General features: G+C 41.3%; 4 non-coding genes across 4 annotated transcripts; all 4 read left to right on the forward strand.

The window, feature by feature from the left end:
* The first annotated feature begins 381 nt into the window (after positions 1-381).
* On the forward strand, positions 382-454 carry trnar-acg. Its single transcript has one exon. It is a non-coding gene; the product is annotated as a tRNA-Arg (tRNA).
* Positions 455-665: 211 nt separating this feature from the next.
* Positions 666-737, forward strand: trnae-uuc. The gene has a single exon. It is a non-coding gene; the product is annotated as a tRNA-Glu (tRNA).
* Positions 738-4,387: 3,650 nt separating this feature from the next.
* trnar-acg lies at positions 4,388-4,460 on the forward strand. Its single transcript has one exon. It is a non-coding gene; the product is annotated as a tRNA-Arg (tRNA).
* Positions 4,461-5,829: 1,369 nt separating this feature from the next.
* Positions 5,830-5,901, forward strand: trnae-uuc. The gene has a single exon. It is a non-coding gene; the product is annotated as a tRNA-Glu (tRNA).
* Positions 5,902-6,927: the final 1,026 nt, after the last annotated feature.

Raw genomic sequence — 6,927 nt, forward strand, 5'->3', positions numbered from 1 at the left:
AAGTTTTTGTCTTCCCATATGGTCTAGCGGTTAGGATCCCTGGTTTTCACCCAGGTGGCCCGTGTTCAACTCCCGGTATGGGAAAGAATAACTTGTCATTAGGTACACACTTGTGTAACAACAGATGCAGTACTTTCTAACAACACAACAATATTCCAACAGGAAAAGTGACTTGTTATGTAGATTCAAATTATACAAAGCTTTTTAAACGTTGAATACACTTCATTGCTGCATTTATTTCTCTGCAGTAAAATTCATGCAACACCAGGAGGATCAAATTAAGATATGCATCTGAAACAGAAAACCAAGGAACCTTTTTGCTGACAGACGCCATGACTGTGTACACTGTTCTAGCTGTGACCTGACTTCAGCTTAGACGTGGGGCCAGTGGCGCAATGGATAACGTGTCTGACTACGGATCAGAAGATTCTAGGTTCGACTCCTGGCTGGCTCAATACTTTATTTAATTGACTGAAATCAAGCTGGGAATGATACTGTATACCTTTCAGTGTTTCTGGCTGTTCTCACTTTAAACACATTTTAGATGGATTTCATCTGGACATTCCCCAACATCTCTGAGAAAAAAAGATGTAGTTCTTGAATCCAACAGGCATAATGTCAACATTTAAAGATTTGTCTGTGATGTGTATTTTAAGTATGTGTCTTCCCATATGGTCTAGCGGTTAGGATTCCTGGTTTTCACCCAGGTGGCCCGGGTTCAACTCCCGGTATGGGAAAGAATAAATTTTTTCGTTAGGTACCCACTTGTGTATCAACAGATGCAGCAGTTTCTCACAACACAACAATATTCCCTCAGCAACAGGAAATGTGACTTGTTATGTAGATTCAAATTATATAAGGCTTTTTAAACGTTGAATACACTTCATGGCTGCATTTCTTGCTCTGCAGTAAAATTCATGCAACAACAGGAGGATCAAATTAAGATATGCATCTGAAACAGAAAACCAAGGAACCTTGTTTTTGACAGACGCCATGACTGTGTACACTGGTCTAGCTGTGACCTGACTTCAGCTTAGACGTGGTGCCAGTGGCGAAATGGATAACGTGTCTGACTACGGATCAGAAGATTCTAGGTTCGACTCCTGGCTGGCTCAATACTTTATTTAATTGACTGAAATCAAGCTGGCAATGATACTGTATACCTTTCAGTGCTTCTGGCTGTTCTCACTTTAAACACATTTTAGACGGATTTCATCTGGACATTCCCCAACATCTCTGAGAAAAAAAAGATGTAGTTTTTGAATCCAACAGGCATAATGTCAACATTTAAAGATTTGTCTGTGATGTGTGTTTTAAGTATTTTTCTTCCCATATGGTCTAGTGGTTAGGATTCCTGGTTTTCACCCAGGTGGCCGTGTTCAACTCCCGGTATGGGAAAGAACATATTTTCTTTAGGTACCCACTTGTGTAACAACAGATGCAGCAGTTTCTCACAACACAACAATATTCCCTCAGCAACAGGAAATGTGACTTGTTATGTAGATTAAAATTATACAAGGCTTTTTAAACGTTGAATACACTTCATGGCTGCATTTCTTGCTCTGCAGTAAAATTCATGCAACAACAGGAGGATCAAATTAAGATATGCATCTTAAACATATATTCAAATTATACAAAGCTTTTTAAACGTTGAATAAACTTCATGGCTGGATTTCTTGCTCTGCAGTAAAATTCATGCAACACCAGGAGGATCAAATTAAGATATGCATCTGAAACAGAAACCCAAGGAGCCTTGTTGTTGAGAGACGCTATGACTGTGTACACTGGTCTAGCTGTGACCTGACTTCATTTTAGACGTGGGGCCAGTGGCGCAATGGATAATGTGTCTGACTACGGATCAGAAGATTCTACGTTCGACTCCTGGCTGGCTCAGTACTTTATTTAATTGACTGAAATCAAGCTGGGAATGATACTGTATGCTTTTCAGTGCTTTTGGCTGTTGTCACTTCAAACCCATTTTAGACGGATTTCATCTGGACATCTCTGAGAAAAAAAGATGTAGTTTTTGAATCCAACAGGCATAATGTCAACATTTAAAGATTTGTCTGTGATGTGTATTTTAAGTATGTCTCTTCCCATATGGTCTAGCGGTTAGGATTCCTGGTTTTCCCCCAGGTGGCTGGGGTTCAACTGCCGGTATGGGAAAGAATAACTTGTCATTAGGTACGCACTTGTGTAACAACAGATGCAGTACTTTCACACAACACAACAATATTCACTCAGCAACAGGAAATGTGACATGTCATGTAGATTCATATTATATAACGTTTTTTAAACGTTGAATACACTTCATGGCTGCATTTCTTGCTCTGCAGTAAAATTCATGCAACAACAGGAGGATCAAATTAAGATATGCATCTGAAACAGAAAACCAAGGAACCTTGTTGTTGACAGACGCTATGACTGTGTACATTTGTCTAGCTGTGACCTGACTTCAGCTTAGACGTGGTGCCAGTGAGGGTAGGCAACAACATCTCCTCCCCGCTGATCCTCAACACGGGGGCCCCACAAGGGTGCGTTCTGAGCCCTCTCCTGTACTCCCTGTTCACCCACGACTGCGTGGCCACGCACGCCTCCAACTCAATCATCAAGTTTGCGGACGACACAACAGTGGTAGGCTTGATTACCAACAACGATGAGACGGCCTACAGGGAGGAGGTGAGGGCCCTCGGAGTGTGGTGTCAGGAAAATAACCTCACACTCAACGTCAACAAAACTAAGGAGATGATTGTGGACTTCAGGAAACAGCAGAGGGAACACCCCCTATCCACATCGATGGAACAGTAGTGGAGAGGGTAGCTAGTTTTAAGTTCCTCGGCATACACATCACAGACAAACTGAATTGGTCCACTCACACTGACAGCGTCGTGAAGAAGGCGCAGCAGCGCCTATTCAACCTCAGGAGGCTGAAGAAATTCGGCTTGTCACCAAAAGCACTCACAAACGTCTACAGATGCACAATCGAGAGCATCCTGGCGGGCTGTATCACCGCCTGGTACGGCAACTGCTCCGCCCTCAACCGTAAGGCTCTCCAGAGGGTAGTGAGGACTGCACAACGCATCACCGGGGGCAAACTACCTGCCCTCCAGGACACCTACACCACCCGTTGTTACAGGAAGGCCATAAAGATCATCAAGGACATCAACCACCCGAACCACTGCCTGTTCACCCCGCTATCATCCAGAAAGCGAGGTCAGTACAGGTGCATCAAAGCTGGGACCGAGAGACTGAAAAACAGCTTCTATCTCAAGGCCATCAGACTGTTAAACAGCCACCACTAACATTGAGTGGCTGCTGCCAACACACTGTCATTGACACTGACCCAACTCCAGCCATTTTAATAATGGGAATTGATGGGAAATGATGTAAATATATCACTAGCCACTTTAAACAATGCTACCTTATATAATGTTACTTACCCTACATTATTCATCTCATATGCATATGTATATACTGTACTTACATCATCGACTGCATCCTTATGTAACACATGTATCACTAGCCACTTTAACTATGCCACTTTGTTACTTTGTCTACACACTCATCTCATATGTATATACTGTACTCGATACCATCTACTGTATGCTGCTCTGTACCATCACTCATTCATATATCCTTATGTACATGTTCCTTATCCCCTTACACTGTGTATAAGACAGTAGTTTTGGAATTGTTAGTTAGATTACTTGTTGGTTATCACTGCATTGTCGGAACTAGAAGCACAAGCATTTTGCTACACTCGCATTAACATCTGCTAACCATGTGTATGTGACAAATAAAATTTGATTTGATTTGATTTGAATGGATAACGTGTCTGACTACGGATCAGAAGATTCTAGGTTTGACTCCTGGCTGGCTCAATACTTTGTTTAATTGACTGAAATCAAGCAGGGAATGATACTGTATTAAAAAAGATGTAGCTTTTAAATCAAACAGGCATAATGTCAACATTTAAAGATTTGACTGTGATGTGTATTTTAAGTATGTTTCTTCCCATATGGTCTAGCGGTAAGGATTCCTGGTTTTCACCCAGGTGGCCAGGTTTCAATTCCCGGTATTGGAAAGAATATATTGTCGTTAGGTACGTACTTGTGTAACAACAGATGCAGCAGTTTCTCACAACACAACAATATTCCCTCAGCAACAGGAAATGTGACTTGTTATGTAGATTCAAATTATACATGGCTTTTTAAACGTTGAATACACTTCATGGCTGCATTTCTTGTTCTGCAGTAAAATTCATGCAACAACAGGAGGATCAAATTAAGATATGCATCTGAAACAGAAAACCAAGGAACCTTGTTGTTGACAGACGCCATGACTGTGTACACTAGTCTAGCTGTGACCTGACTTCAGCTTAGACGTGGGGCCAGTGGCGCAATGGATAACGTGTCTGACTACGGATCAGAAGATTCTAGGTTCGACTCCTGGCTGGCTCAATACTTTGTGTAATTGACTGAAATCAAGCAGGGAATGATACTGTATTAAAAAAGATGTAGCTTTTAAATCAAACAGGCATAATGTCAACATTTAAAGATTTGTCTGTGATGTGTATTTTAAGTATGTGTCTTCCCATATGGTCTAGCGGTTAGGATTCCTTGTTTTCACCCAGGTGGCCCGGGTTCAACTCCTGATATGGGAAAGAATATATTTTTGTTAGGTAACCACTTGTGTAACAACAGATGCAGCAGTTTCACACAACACAACAATATTCCCTCATCAACAGGAAATGTGACATGTTATGTAGATTCAAATTATATACGTTTTTTAAACGTTGAATACACTTCATGGCTGCATTTCTTGCTCTGCAGTAAAATTCATGCAACAACAGGAGGATCAAATTAAGATATGCATCTGAAACAGAAAACCAAGGAACCTTGTTGTTGACAGACGCCATGACTGTGTACACTGGTCTAGCTGTGACCTGACTTCAGCTTAGACGTGGGGCCAGTGGCGCAATGGATAATGTGTCTGACTACGGATTAGAAGTTTCTAGGTTTGACTCCTGGCTGGCTCAATACTTTATTTAATTGACTGAAATCAAGCTGGGAATGATACTGTATACCTTTCTGTGCTTCTGGCTGTTCTCACTTCAAACACATTTTAGACGGATTTCATCTGGACATTCCCCAACATCTCTGAGAAGAAAGATGTAGTTTTTGAATCCAACAGGCATAATGTCAACATTTAAAGATTTGTCTGTGATGTGTATTTTAAGTATGTGTCTTCCCATATGGTCTAGCAGTTAGGATTCCTGGTTTTCACCCAGGTGGCCCGGGTTCAACTCCCGGTATGGGAAAGAATATTTTTTCGTAGGGTATCCACTTGTGTAACAACAGATGCAGCAGTTTCTCACAACACAACAATATTCCCTCAGTAACAGGAAATGTGACTTGTTATGTAGATTCAAATTATATAAGGCTTTTTAAACGTTGAATGCACTGCATGGCTGCATTTCTTGCTCTGCAGTAAAATTCATGCAACAACAGGAGGATCAAATTAAGATATGCATCTGAAACAGAAAACCAAGGAACCTTGATGTTGACAGACGCCATGACTGTGTACACTGGTCTAGCTGTGATCTGACTTCAGTTTAGACGTGGGGCCAGTGGCTCAATGGATAACGTTTCTGACTACGGATCAGAAGATTCTAGGTTCAACTCCTGGCTGGCTCAATACTTTATTTAATTGACTGAAATCAAGCTGGGAATGATACTGTATGAAAAAAAAGATGTAGCTTGTAAATCAAACAGGCATAATGTCAACATTTAAAGATTTGTCTGTGATGTGTATTATAAGTATGTGTCTTCCCATATGGTCTAGCGGTTAGGATTCCTGGTTTTCACCCAGGTGGCCCGGGTTCAACTCCCGGTATGGGAAAGAATAACTCATCGTTAGGTACGCACTTGTGTAACAACAGATTCAGCAGTTTCACAAAACAGTATTCCCTCAGCAACAGCAAATGTGACATGTCATGTAGATTCCAATTATACAAGGCTTTTTAAACGATGAATACACTTCATGGCTGCATTTCTTGCTCTGCAGTAAAATTCATGCAACAACAGGAGGATCAAATTAAGATATGCATCTGAAACAGAAAACCAAGGAACCTTGTTGTTGACAGACGCCATGACTGTGTACATTGGTCTAGCTGTGACCTGACTTCAACTTAGATGTGGTGCCAGTGGTGCAATGGATAACGTGTCTGACTACGGATCAGAAGATTCTAGGTTCAACTCCTGGCTGGCTCAATACTTTATTTAATTGACTGAAATCAAGCTGGGAATGATACTGTATACCTTTCAGTGCTTCTGGCTGTTCTCACTTCAAACACATTTTAGACGGATTTCATCTGGACATTCCCCGACATCTCTGAGAAAAAAAGATTTAGCTTTTAAATCCAACAGGCATGATGTCAACATTTAAAGATTTGTCTGTGATGTGTATTTTAAGTATGTGTCTTCCCATATGGTCTAGCGGTTAGGATTCCTTGTTTTCACCCAGTTGGCCCGGGTTCAACTCCCGTTATGGGAAAGAATATCTTGTCATTAGGTACCCACTTGTGTAACAACAGATGCAGCAGTTTCTCACAACACAACAATATTCCCTCAGTAACAGGAAATGTGACTTGTTATGTAGATTCAAATTATATAAGGCTTTTTAAACGTTGAATGCACTGCATGGCTGCATTTCTTGCTCTGCAGTAAAATTCATGCAACAACAGGAGGATCAAATTAAGATATGCATCTGAAACAGAAAACCAAGGAACCTTGATGTTGACAGACGCCATGACTGTGTACACTGGTCTAGCTGTGATCTGACTTCAGTTTAGACGTGGGGCCAGTGGCGCAATGGATAACGTTTCTGACTACGGATCAGAAGATTCTAGGTTCAACTCCTGGCTGG

This window comes from Oncorhynchus gorbuscha, unplaced genomic scaffold (assembly GCF_021184085.1).
Source record: "Oncorhynchus gorbuscha isolate QuinsamMale2020 ecotype Even-year unplaced genomic scaffold, OgorEven_v1.0 Un_scaffold_1128, whole genome shotgun sequence".
Lineage (NCBI taxonomy): Eukaryota > Metazoa > Chordata > Actinopteri > Salmoniformes > Salmonidae > Oncorhynchus > Oncorhynchus gorbuscha.